General features: G+C 39.4%; 1 long non-coding RNA gene across 1 annotated transcript; it reads left to right on the forward strand.

The window, feature by feature from the left end:
• Nucleotides 1-984: 984 nt before the first annotated feature.
• On the forward strand, nt 985-11524 carry LOC102900876. The gene is made up of 2 exons (XR_006600136.1): nt 985-1327; nt 11141-11524. It is a non-coding gene; the product is annotated as an uncharacterized LOC102900876 (long non-coding RNA).
• Nucleotides 11525-13741: the final 2217 nt, after the last annotated feature.

Consider the following 13741-nt stretch of genomic DNA (forward strand, 5'->3'; position numbering starts at 1 on the left):
AAAGGGGTGGGGGAGAAAAAAAAGGAAATCGTTAGAGAATTTGAAAAAATGAATACACTGTAGTAGACTAAAATAAAATGATGGAAGTAAAATAGAATTTGAAAAAATATACACAGAAGTAAAGAATATAGTAGAAAAAATTAAAATATTGTTATTAAAATTAAAAATAAAAATGAATTTTTTCTTTTTCTATATTCAAGACAAAGAAAAAGATGAAAAAGACAAAAAAAGAGAAAAAAGAAAAAAAAGGAAATCATTTGGAAATTTGAAAAAATTAATACACTAGTAGACAAAATAAAATGATGGAAGTAAAATAGAATTTGAAAAAATTTACACAAAAGTGAAAAATGTAGTAATAAAAATTAAAGAAAAATATTTTTAATAAAACTTGAAAATAAAAATGAATTTTTTCTCTTTCTGTATTCAAGCAAAAGAAGTGTAAAAGAGAAAAAAAAAGAAAGAAAATTGAGTAGATGGACCTGCTAACAGATTGAAGTAGGACTGAAATTACTTCGTTTTCCCCTAGAAGTCAGTCTATGTAGCGCTTTAGAGTCCATAAAGGAAACTGGCGGTGAGGTTTGTGTTCTTGAAGAGAGAGGTTGGCCCATTTGGGCATGGCTCAGTGTAACGGCTCTGCTCTCCATTAGGTGGCGCTGCTAGCCTACTGCAGTGGAGTGTTGTGGCGCTCATAGGTGCATATGCGCATGCGCAGCAGCGGTGAAAGATGGCACGACCCAGCTACCCAGTCTGTTCTCCCAGATCAGCAATCGTGTGCCTGTCCTCTGTCTTCAGCTTTCGTCCACTCCCCTCTTTTTCACTCTCCGTGACCAGGCCCCAGGCAGTACCTCTCTCCCCAGTTTTGTCTCAGATGCGGCTGTTTTCCCCAGCCCCTTCCTTCTGAAGGACTGCGGCTTTGACCCGCTCCGCCCCTCTGTGGGAGGGTCTCACCGAGCAATGGCCGAATGAGCAATGGCCGAATGTCGGCTGCACCCATGAACGCTTGCTGGGCCCTGCTGCTGCTGGTGGCTTGAGACTGCAGCCGGGTGCCAGCCCGCCCCAGAAAAAGTTCACGAGATAGTGTAGCAGGAGCGTTTCAGGGATTATGGAAGATCACATCACACATCTGGCCCCAGGCTTCACCCTTAAGGACTTGTTCCAGCAGCGGCGAGCGTGACCGCCTTCTGGGGTCTGCTGGGACCAGGTGGCTTCAACAGTCTCTACCAAATGTCCTTCCAGCAGTGGAACCGCTTTCCCCCGTGTGGCCCGAGATCCTCCCGGCCCCTACTCTGTTCCTGGGGATTCACCCTTCCCACCGGAGCACCGCCAGGTATGGAGCTGTGGAGTTGCAGACTGCACTCCCTTGTTTGCAGTCTTAATGGAATTTAAACCCTCTCATTTCTCCTTTCTCCTTTCTCCCTTTTTAGTTTAGTCCCTGAGGCTGTTTCCAATTTTCCACTTTCTCTTCAGCTGCTTTTGGAGAGGGGTGCTTTTCCTGTATTCTCCCCCCCCCATTCTCCGTCCTCTCTCCGCTTGCAAAAGCACCTCCCTTCCTGCGCCTTCTCGCTCCCCAAGTTCACTTCTCTGCGCTGCGTACCTGCTGAATTCTGTGGTTCAGGGTGTGCAGATTGTTGCGTTAATCCTCCAATCAGTTTTCTAGGTGTGTAGGATGTTTTAGTGTTGGTCTGGCTGTATTTCATGGACGGAGACACACAAAAAACTTCCATGCTGTTCCGCTGTCTTGGCTCCTCCCGCTCACTTAAGTATTTATTGACAACTTATTTGATGAATTTATCACTGGATCAGTAATTTAGCACAAGTGCTTCCCAAAAGAAGTATCTGTTCTTATATTCACACAAAACTTAAATGCCTGTTTTTAAAATCTTTCTATGCTATAGCCCACCAGCTGTTTGAATATAATCACGTGCTGTTTAAATGTTCCGTGTTAGCTCATGTAATTCAGCTAACTGTATTTTAAAATTACACTATTTTTAATTAATCTTAACTACAACAATGGCAAATATCATAAACATCCATATTACAGAAGATAGGACCCTGGAGAGACCATCAAGCTGCAGTGATAACTTATTGGCCTGAAAACTGAATCTGTGAAGTTTCAGGAGGCTTGGAAATGCTTCCAGAACTGTCAGTCTCCCAGTTGGTTTTGCTCTGATTTTCAAAATAGAAGTTTTTCTTAGCCCTAGATGTTTTTATAAAATATATACTATGCAATTAATCAAGATGATGGAATGGATGTCTGTCATGATTCTCAGACACCTGGTGGAAATGTAGAACTGGTGTCTGTTTAGGAAGCAAAGTTGATTTAGTTTGGTTTCACCTCTGTCTGCACATTTCTTCTATGAATTTGTCCAGTTACAAACAGGTGCCATATGGCCTAATGGTTAAGATTTTAGGCTACACTTAAAAAAGTATCCTCTAGTTGGGGCTTCTGGGCTGTTCAGTCGGTTGAGCGTCCGACTTCAGCTCAGGTCATGATCTCAGGTCTGCGGGTTCGAGTCCTGCGTCTGGCTCTATGCTGACAACTCAGCCTGGAGCCTGCTTCAGATTCTTTGTCTCCCTCTCTCTCTGCCCCTCCCCTGCTCATGCTCTGTCTCTCTCTGTCTCAAAAATAAATAAATAAATGAGAACAGTATCCTTTAGCTCTCAGGCGGTATCAATAGATTCATTCTAGATAATGTTATAAAGCTTATTTACTTGTTTTTAGAGTTTAGAGAAAACGTTAGAAGAAATTTTTCTGATAGCAGCAGGATGGTTGAAAAACTTTCTGGTAGTGTGGGACAAAAACCACAAGAAAGTTGCCTGTACTACCTCAGTCTCTTGCAAGTCTTACTTGTTGGTGAATCTTAGGCAAGATGTTTTAAATTTTTTTTTTTAACGTTTATTTATTTTTTGAGAGACAGAGGGAGAGAGCATGAGCAGGGGAGGGGCAGAGAGAGAGGGAGACGCAGAATCCGAAGCAGGCTCCAGGCTCTGAGCTGTCAGCACAGAGCCCGATGCGGGGCTTGAACTCACGGACTGTGAGATCATGACCTGAGCCGAAGTCAGTTGCTTAACAGACTGAGGCACCCAGGCGCCCCAGGCAAGATGTTTTAAATCAACTACCTTGACCTCTCAGTTTCTCTGCTCTGAGTGTTTCTCCTGACCCTACTTGTAGCCAGTGTTGGTTGATGCTCTATCGGCCTGCATGGATGCTGCCTGCTGTCACCTTCTGAGCTACCAACTGCCATTAGGTAATCAGTCTCCCTGCCCATGGGCTGCTGACCATGCTACAATGGACAGTACTCTGTAGTCATGACATTCTGTCAGTTAAGAGATGTGACTAAATCCACCATAATGAGAAGAATTTCTACTGCTGAGAAAAAAAAAGCTACAAAATTTCATTTTTTTTTTTTGTTGATTGCAGGCAGGTCTCATTTCAGATATTATAGTACAAACATTTCTCCAAACAAAATACTGATTGAGGTCATGAAAATAAGAGAACCATAAGTGACCATATACTATTGAAGTATGTCATCTAATTCCATTTGCTACCATACATGGGCCACGCATCTGAGCTAGCTGGGCCCATTGGATATATTCATTTAAAAAAAGCGTAAAATCTCAAATATTATAAAAGTCTGAGACCCTTTAGTGAACAGGGAAATGTCTCGTCCACTTAACATTTTTTTTTAGGCATCATAATATTACTACATCATACTGTGAATACTGTCATATAAATATGATGATAAAAATATCCATAAATATTTAAATTGGTTATCATTTCTTTTTACAGTCATAGTAGTAGATAATATTTTCTAGGATAAATTCCAATTAAAATGGATTGACTCTAATACATTCACCTCGATGTTTGTAGCAGCATTATCAACAGTTGCATATTATAGACAGAGCCTAAAAACCCTTATCATTCATCACTGATGAATGGATAAAGAAGATGTGGTATATATATGCACTGGAATATCACCCAGCCATAAAAAAGAATGAAATGAAACCTTGCTATTTGCAATGATGTGGATGGAGCTTAGAGAGTATTATGCTAAATGAAATAAGTCAGAGAAAGATACCACATGATTTCACTCATATGTGGAATTTAGGAAACAAAACAGATGAACATAGAGGGAGGAAAAAGAGAGGCAAACCAGAAAACAGACTGTCAACTACAGAGAAAAAACTGAGGGTTCCTGGAAGGGAGGTTCGTGGGGGGACGGATTAAACGGGTAATGGATATTAATAAGGGTAATTGCTGTGATGAGCACCGGGTGCTATATGTAAGTGATGAATCACTAAATCCTACACCTGAAACTAATATTACACTGTATGTTAGCTAACTGGAATTTAAATAGCAACTTGAAAAAAATGGGTGACCCTTAAAGTATAAGCTTTGAGTCTCTGAAAATTTGTGTAGGAAGTTCCCATTCTCTAATGCTGAAGCATAAAAATGAGATACCATTGAAAATAGTGCTATTAAAATAAAGGAGATATAAATACTTGAAATTATAACGCTCTTAATAATATTTATTGAGAGCTTACAAAGTATCGGACTCAGTGAGAAGTCTATTACATACATTATTCCAAATATAACAACTCTATAGCGTGATGAATTAACTGAGGTTCAGAATTATGGACTGATTTTCCAAAGGTACCACTGAAGAGACAAAATTTAAATCCAGTTTTGTCTGATTCCAAAATCTTATCTTTTTTCCTCCTTCATGACACTGTCATGCTAGGTTCCTCTTCCCTAGCTGCTAAAATCTGAGACTTAAAAGATGATTGGAATGATTATGACAGGCTATAGCTCCCCTTCCTTTCCGATGGGAGGAAAAACAAATGTGGCAACCAGGTGAGAAAAGTATAGAGACCTATTTGCTCATTAAAGCCCTGGAGACTGACAGCTATACTTCTGTGAAACTTCGTGTTGTGCCCTAAGGCAAAGCAGGTTCCTGTTGCTATAAAATTTATCTTCAAAAAGTGCCATTGTGTTATGCCATTGCCAACCATGTACAAGCTAGACTCATGAACTAAGCAAACATTTTCAAATGTTTGGTCAATGTTGTCTTTATTCTTAAGGGAACTGAAGGAGACGGAAAAGATGTGACAGTGAGCCCCATCCCTCTTATATACAAGAACAGTGTAGGGCTCAACATCCTGAAGTGTGCCCAAAGTAGAGTGCTTTGCATGGTGGAAGGATCTGAAAGCCTTTCAAGCATAAGGAACTAGAAATCTCTAGGTGGGGAATAGAGGATGGTGACATCCTTTCATTTGTCCTCCACTAATGAGAAATCGTCATGTTGAAAAGGCTTAGACCTCCTTCTATGCTCTGAGAGGACAAAATTAGAGTGGCTGTTAGGAGGTAGATATCGTGTCTTCATAAGAATGAGATTCCTAACAGTTTAACCGTATAAAATTTTCATGGGCTGCCTTATAAGGTAGTGTGTTCCTCACCACCAAGGTATTTGTACTCCTATATGGGATTGTTATTACTTGGGGACTGTAGATCAGTGGCTTTAAAGCAGATTTTTTTTTTGTAGTAAATGTAACTTTAAAAAAATGTTAACGTTTATTCATTTTTGAGAGACAGAGTGCGAGCAGGGGAGGGAGGGGCAGAGAGAGAGGAAGACACAGAATCAGAAGCAGGCTCCAGACTCTGAGCTGTCATCACAGAGCCCCACATGGGGCTCGAACCCACAAACCATGAGATCATGACTTGAGTCAAAGTCAGACACTTAACCAACTAAGCCATCCAGACGCCCCTATAACTGTAACTCTTGATCACCCTGACTCCAATAAAATCTTTCCCGGAGTTCAAATATATAAATCAGGTAAACATGGTACTTCTTATGTTGGATTGGAACTGAAGTATCATTGAGGACCTGAGGGTTCCATGAAACACTGTTTGAAAAGTATTAAATATTAAGCTCTGGATGAGGACTAGGTAGCTCCAAGATCCTTTCCCTTCTGAGAATCTATTAACAAATTAAAACTTTACATAGAATGATAATTGAGTCACCCTCTATAGAGCATCACACCTGAATTTGAACAAGACGAACAACTTTAAATGTCCAGTCTGTTTCTTTTCTTCTCCTTTTCTTATGTCCTAATGGAACTGAAGGAGGCCAATGAGGCAATAATCAATCATGAAGATTTTACTGAACCCCACTCCTCTTGCCATTTTCCACCCTCTCACACCCTTCTTACCAGGAGAAGAAATAAGTGTGGCAAACAGGTGAGAAATGAATGGGGACTTGTTTGACCAGTACAGCACTAGAGCCTGGCTTCCATACTGCTTCAGAATTTTATTGCATGCTCCAAAGCATGTTTGCTATTGCTACAAATTTTATCTTGAAAAAGTATTATTTTGTGTTATCTTTAGCATGGAATTTTGAAAGGTTTTCTGCTACCTTTTAAAGATTGAGCCTGAGTAAGGACTTTGTGCTCAAGGTGGAGGAAACCAAGTTTTTTAAAACTGATTTTACCTAATGACAGCCCTACAATGACTATATTTCATTAAATCAGCTTCCCAAAGGTCTTTATTTACTTCCAAATGTCATTTCTAAATTATATATCTTCAAAGATTCTCATCAGCTTACCTTCCCTAAAGCTCCATGGTGCCCATTAAGTTGAACTGTAATAAAACAAAAATGGCAGATTGGAATTGGAATTTTATTTTCAGTTTGGGTTAATTCAGAGTTCTCCTTCTGAAAACATGAGAGCAGGTGAAATTGAAACCTTAGTAACTGCCAGTTGCTTTGTCAAGTTAAGATTTAATTCTCCAGAGTGTAAACTGCTTCCTGTTTTTCCCCAAAGTAAAGCTAGAGTACGAGTTAAGTTTTTAAAATCCCGGGTGATCAATTCATATCTTTATGAATCCTTAAGCATTTAGGAATACATACAGCTGTAAGTTATCTTACTAAAAGAAACCCTACTCTATGTCTTGGCAAACAAACTTTTTTTATAAGTAGTAAATAATAAAAAGCTGATTGTATTTATTGATTAAAATATGAACTTATATTTATTGAGTATGTTGATATTATACTAGACATTTGGATATATCTCCTACCTAATGGAGATTAATTTCATAAGTAATTATTTTATTAAAATGTGGGGAAATATATAGATATAGATTTTTTCTAAGTTTATTTCTGAGAGAGAGAGCAAGTGGGGAAGGAGCAGAAAGAAAGTGGGAGAGAGAGGGAATCCCCGTGATGTGGGGCTCACTCACGAACCATGAGATCATGACCTGAGCTGAAATCAAGAGTTGGACACTTAACCAACTGAGCCACCCAGGTGCCCCAGTCTATAGATAGATATATAGATATATAGATATATAGATTTTTTTAAATTTTTATTTTTCAACGTTTATTTATTTTTGGGACAGAGAGAGACAGAGCATGAACGGGGGGGGGGCAGAGAGAGAGGGAGACACAGAATCCGAAACAGGCTTCATGCTCTGAGCCATCAGCCCAGGGCCTGACGCGGGGCTCGAACTCACGGACCGCGAGATCATAACCTGGCTGAAGTAGGACGCTTAACCGACTGCGCCACCCAGGCGCCCCGATATATAGATATTTTTAACATGTACTTTAGTTTTCTCTTGACATTGGCTTTAGTCAACTAAAAAAGGAATTGACTTACTCACAAACCAGTAGAAGCTGATAAAAGGGATTTCCAGGCCCTTAGTTCTAAGAAATATTTATTCTCCTCCCTACATATTAGATGTGTTGACTTGTATTGATTCACACAATTAGGATGACCCAGTGTATAATCATCCAGTGGAGATTGTTCTCATAACCTGACCACTAATGTCATTATAACTATTACCATTTAGGGAATGTCTATATGTGATTATCTGCATGCATTGTCTAACTTAACTCTTGCAATAATTATAAGAAATCCTATCATTTTTTCCCTATTTTACAGGTGAGTAAATAAGAGGTTCAAGGGTCATGATATTACCTGACATCAAAAACCAATAGCATCAGAGTTAGCTCTGCTTAGTTCCATACCCCACATTCTTTCCACTGTGCTGTCCTGCTCACACTGCCATTCCCATGCCTTTGTGATTGTCAGGACCTGACAAGTGTGAGTAACTGAGCAAGTGTGAGTGTTACTCAAATAGCAGCTCTGCTGCTGGAAGCCAAGATTCAGGAGGGATTCTACGACTTCTCAGCTGGGTCAGAAATCAGCCCAGGGTCTGAGTATCCCAGCAGTTCTATGTTGCCTCATGACCTGCAGAATAATCTGTTTTCTAGTGGTGGTAAAAAAGCCAGCAGCTATTCTATTCCTAGAGTGTTCTTGAGAGAATCTGCTGGACATGTTTTGCCTGACTTGGTTTAATTCTAAGGGAGAACCCAGAGTCTAGGATATAACATTCTCTTCCAGTCAAGGGACAGCACAACTTCCAGATTGCTCATAGAAGCTACTGGACACAACTACTTGCAAGGGCTAATGTTTAATGTGTTGGAAAGTATATCACAAAGCGGAGTTGCCGGCACCTGCTAGTGACATTCTATGTTTCAAAACATTGGAAATTATCTCCATATTGACATAACAAGAATTTTCTCTCTGAATCTTGTAGAATTTATCAGTTTAAATTAGTACAATTAGTGCAAATTATTCCTTATGGATGGGCCTTAGTTCATGAATTATTTGGTTTGTAATGAGCTTTCTTTAAGTGATCAGAGAGATGGATGTTGCTTTTGTGTGAATTTGCATCTTTGCCAGTCAATACAGCAAATAGCCCCCATCATTCACTATGGCTCCAAGGACGCAGGGAGTAGAAGAGCGGAAACAGACTGGAGTGGAAAAAATATATTGAGCAGTAGGGTTTTCCAGGTTCTGATGTTGGAAAGTTGCCTTTCTGCTAGGACTGAAGCCTTGAAGTCAATTAAAACTATGCATGACTAAAATTTTTTCCTGCCCCCATCCTCAAGTTAGAGGGAATTTGCATCTTAACTATAATTAAAATTCCATCTGAAAAAAAAGAAAGGAAAACACTAAGAACTCCATCAGAGATCTCAGGGTACTATTGTTATTGTTCTTGTCTTCTACATTAGCTGGATTTCCCCACTGGATTATATCTATTCTTTGACATTCCTCCTAGCATGCTGGAAAGCCATAGAGGTGCTATTGGTGGGATATATTAAAGAAAGGGACAATTAAAATGTAGTTTATGCACACCATCGACTTTACTTGTTATTAGTCATCGTTAGGATTGTTCAAAATCAGTTAACTCTTGGGAAAAATGTGTAAATGCCTCTTTATAACTTCTATGTTCTTAAGTATTTAGCCTCCAAAGATCCCTTCAGAATTAACATATATATATATATATATATATATATATATCCCCTTATATTCATTCCCACTTTAGCCCAATTGCAATGGAATACTTACTATTATTGAATATGTCATTTAAGTCATGCCTTGTGTCTATGATCATGGTGCCACTTACATAATTTCTTCTCATCCTTAAGTGCTAAAGTGCTACCTTCTCTGAGAGGCCTTCTTTGATATTAAGTCAAAACTAAATACTCTCTCATTTGGATTCTTCCATCAAATTAAGTGCACATTATGTCACCCCTTCCTGTATTTGAGTTAGTTATGTTATATGTTGGTCTTTCCCACAGATCGTAAACTCTTTGAAGGCCAGTCATTTGTCTCATCTCTCATCTGGCTCCCAACACATTTCCACTAGTTTTAAATGAGACACAAAGACAAAGGCAAAATGTAGAGCGAGTAGAAAGCGAGACCTGAATGTTTGTGCTTTGGAGTGAAAGGAAGAAAGGACTTTGTAGAAGAAACACACACAGCGTTGCTTTTTTTTCTATTTCCTTGAAAATCAAGATTTCCTCTTCTCCATTTGCTGTCTGAAAAATGAATGCTGGGAAGCTTTTTCTTTGTGAGTAAAATTTAATTATGTCCTAGTAATTTCTTGGAAGAGGCAAGAGTTTACTGGGTCTCCTGATACTGCGTAGTGTTTGGGTCCCTTGTGCAATCACACTCAGGGCCCCAGTGTGAACACCATTGTGCTCCTAGATAATTGGATCCATGTTCAGAGTTTGATATATTTTCCCAGAGAGGATTGGCTTAAAATGAGAGGCAAAGTTTAAAACAGTGAAAGTGGAAGGAGTAAATTAGGAGGACAGGTTTTTTTTTAAGTTTTTAATTGAATCATTAAAAATGCCATTTTGAAACAGGGCAGGTAGTGTGTATTAATCGCAAGCATTAAAAGAGCAATAAATGTTACAGCACCTCTTTTAGTCATGAGTGTTGAGAGCTGTTAACAGGATTTCACAAGTGAGTCACCCACGTGTATTTGATGATCATTTATTTGCACGCTCCCTATGTGCCTGGTACTGTCTCAGGCTTGAAGAAAACTTATCCTAAAAAAAACTCGAGCTCTGTTGTGGAAGACCAATCACACAAATAAGGGGTGTACTTAGAATTGTGGAAGCACAGAAGGAACAAAATAACTCTCCCCAAAGAAATCTAGGAAGTCTTCCCATGGGAGGTGATATCTAATATTTGTATTGAAGAATGAATTTACCTGGCCAGAAAAAAAAAAGTCAAGCAGAGAATTTCATGCAGAGGGTGCAGACTATGTACAGACATGGAGTCGCCAGAGGACATGTGTGCATTCAGGAATGCTGCATGGTCCAGTGCAGTTAGATGCAGGGTAGGTGGTGGTATTGCCTGAAAAGCGAAGCTGGGAATGTAAGGGAGTGAGTAGTGGTGGAGGGTTTTCTGTGCCGTGACCAGAAATCTGAACATAATTACAGGAGTAATCAGACCGTATGCCTTCATACCTTATAAGGACTTTTCGCTATTATACTCATCTGGGACTGAATTCACAAGCATGAAAGCAACAGTCTAAAGCAAAAGAAGTGTCAATGCTTTGAGGCTAGAGACACCATCCACTAAATAACTCGCAGGATTGTTGAGGGTGAAACCATTCAAATCCCGTCCCTGAGTGGATTTTGACCTTCACTTCCATCCCCATGAGTACAAATTGTAAACTTTCAGGGAAATTATCTCTGCAATTAAAACGAGAGAGTCAGCTAGTGCTAAATTATTTAAACCTGAATAATTGCTTGATCATTCGTAATTGGGGACTTTGGAACTTTTACAGAGTTAAACTTAAGGACTCTGAAAGGTCATGAAGATGCCCTGAAGTTCTTCAAGTCACGTTTGAGCCCTTCGGGTCTTTCCAGCTGCAGGTCCTAAGTGGGTGAAGACTAATGACTGCTTTTTGGAGGCTGACGAGAATACATCTAAGATGTAATAATGGAAGCTGTGTGAAGCTCTTAATTTTCCCTCTTCCTCTGGAAACAGGCCGCATCTCTTACCACAGTGAATTGACGGGCTGGGAATGAACAGCTCAATTAACAACTCCAACTTCCACTGGGAGATCAGTAACTTTTCAAAGAATCTTTGTTCACTGTCTTCCCCCCTCCCCTCACCCCCCTCAGCCCTTTGGCTACACAGGCAAAAATTAAAATTCATTTTTACCTTCCCTTTGTGTCTGTCTTCATGGATCTTTTCTTTTTGTATGTCATCTATTGCTTGTAACACAAACTGTATTTTGATATTCTACTAAGAACGGGAGGATTTGGGCAGGGTTAGAAGTTGTCTCTCCTTGACTTCTCCATTTCAAGTATACTCGAGAAATCCTAGATGCAGGTGCAGATATAAAAAACAAAGTTAAGAGTTTGGCTTTACCATGCCTTTCTCTTCAGAACCCCTTTCTGTCCCAAAGGAGATGAGAGAGTGTGAATTATGAGATTCTTTTCAACCCAATCCCTTACCCAATTGGTGCAGAGATGAAATTATGTTAAAAAAAAAACCTCTGATGATAAAACAATATTTTTTTGAATGTAAGATACTTAAATAAAAAATTAAATATATCAAATGTAAAATTGATGGGGAAAGCATTCCTAAAAAGATACCATAAAGACTCTAGGGAGTGTACAAGAGAAGTAGCCCATCCCAAAATCTTCCCTGTCACTCTCTCTCTCTCTCTCTTTTTTTAACCTTGTTAAGGGCTTGAAATAGGTGGGGGAATTTAAGCTTTGTGTGTGTGTGTGTGTGTGTGTGTGTGTGTGTGTGTAAGTGTATTCTTTCAAAGAAGCCATAAAAACATTCCCTCCTTCTCCACAGACTGAGCTAGAGTGGGGAGGCTGAGGAAGAGGCAAAAGGTTGCCCATGGGGTGTAAGCCCCTCATTTTTCTATAACCTTTTGGGGGGGGGTTGTACTTTTTGTGTTATGTTTGTTTCCTGCAGTTCCTGGGTAATAGGGCTTAAGTTGTACTTAAATGGTATTATTTTGACCAGTAAATAGTACTTTTAGTGGATTCATAAAGTGTCTAAAAATGGTTGTCATAAATCTCATCTTCCTGCCAAGATTAAATTTACAACCAAAATCCTGATCAATTCAGTTCAGCAAACATTTATTGAGCACCTCTTTACTGGTGCAACGTTTAGACCAGTGAATAAGAAAAAGGCCTCACCTGCAAGGAGGTCAAGTCTGGTCAAGGAATAATTATCAAAAAGTACTAAAGTACATTCCACTAACTCTATAGGTATTTGGGGTTGTAGATCCTAGAAAGCATTTTTGGTTTTCTTTTGAGGCTGGTAATATTTTAGGGGAGCAAACCTAACTATTGGATGTCATGTACTAAGTGACAGCTACAAGCTGATTTTAATACTAAGTTAATATTAGGTTTAAAAGAAAACCATGGTTTCCAAATATAGAAATTGGGGTTATCCTTCTGTAATAAAACTTTTCCTCTGAATCTCTTACGTTTAGTGACCGGGACATGCAAATTAAACTGATTAACAACAGGATCACGGGAGAAGAGTTTATTTGTGTGTATATGGAAGCTTACAAAAGAAGTAGATCTTTATTTATTTGTTTAGAGAGACACAGACAGCACGAGTGGGAGAGGGGCAGAGAGAGAGAGGGAGACGGAAAATCCCAAGCAGGCTCAGTACTGTCAGCATGGAACCCAACATGGGGCTCGACCTCATGAAACTGTGAGATCATGACCTGAGCTGAAACCAAGAGTCAGACGCTTAACTCACTGAGCCACCCAGGTGCCCCAGAATAGTTAAAGGCTTAGTAGGGGAGATATAATAGGGGAAAATGGGAGGAAAGAAAAGGCTTCTATGGGAAGAACAAATAAATTTCTTTAGGCAAGACAAATGGGTTTTTAGGAGAACAAGAGATAAAGTTTGTGATGATGTTTGTCTATGCAGATGTGAATGGTCTTTCCATCTTCTTCAGGGCTATAAAACTCCCCAGAGTGAGGGATTTATGGTAGGCTTACTCTCCTTCTTCTTCCTGGGAGTAGACCCGCCCTGAAGAGATAATTTGTGGCAGCCTCATTTCCCAGAAGTTGTTGCTTTTAGTCATATAAAGGAAGTTCTGAGAAGGTTTTTTTTCTGCATCTGTTGAATCTCAAATGTCTTCAGTTTAAAATAATTTTCATATTAATTATGCGGTTCCAAGTGAGTCCTCACAATAGGAAGAAAAGATTTTCTTTTGTTGTTGTTTTCTGTTTGTTGGCAATTGAGGGTGAGATTCTTTGCAAGGAGAAGCCTGATTTCATTTTGGCATGTAAAGTAATGGGCATGTTTGATTTTGAAGATTAGTCCCTTCAAGCATAGTCTAAACTTGCTATAGTTAGATAAATGGCTCTTCATTAGAAATGATGGTAACTATGAGTGTTTG

Source organism: Felis catus, chromosome B3, assembly GCF_018350175.1.
Source record: "Felis catus isolate Fca126 chromosome B3, F.catus_Fca126_mat1.0, whole genome shotgun sequence".
In the NCBI taxonomy this organism is placed as follows: domain Eukaryota; kingdom Metazoa; phylum Chordata; class Mammalia; order Carnivora; family Felidae; genus Felis; species Felis catus.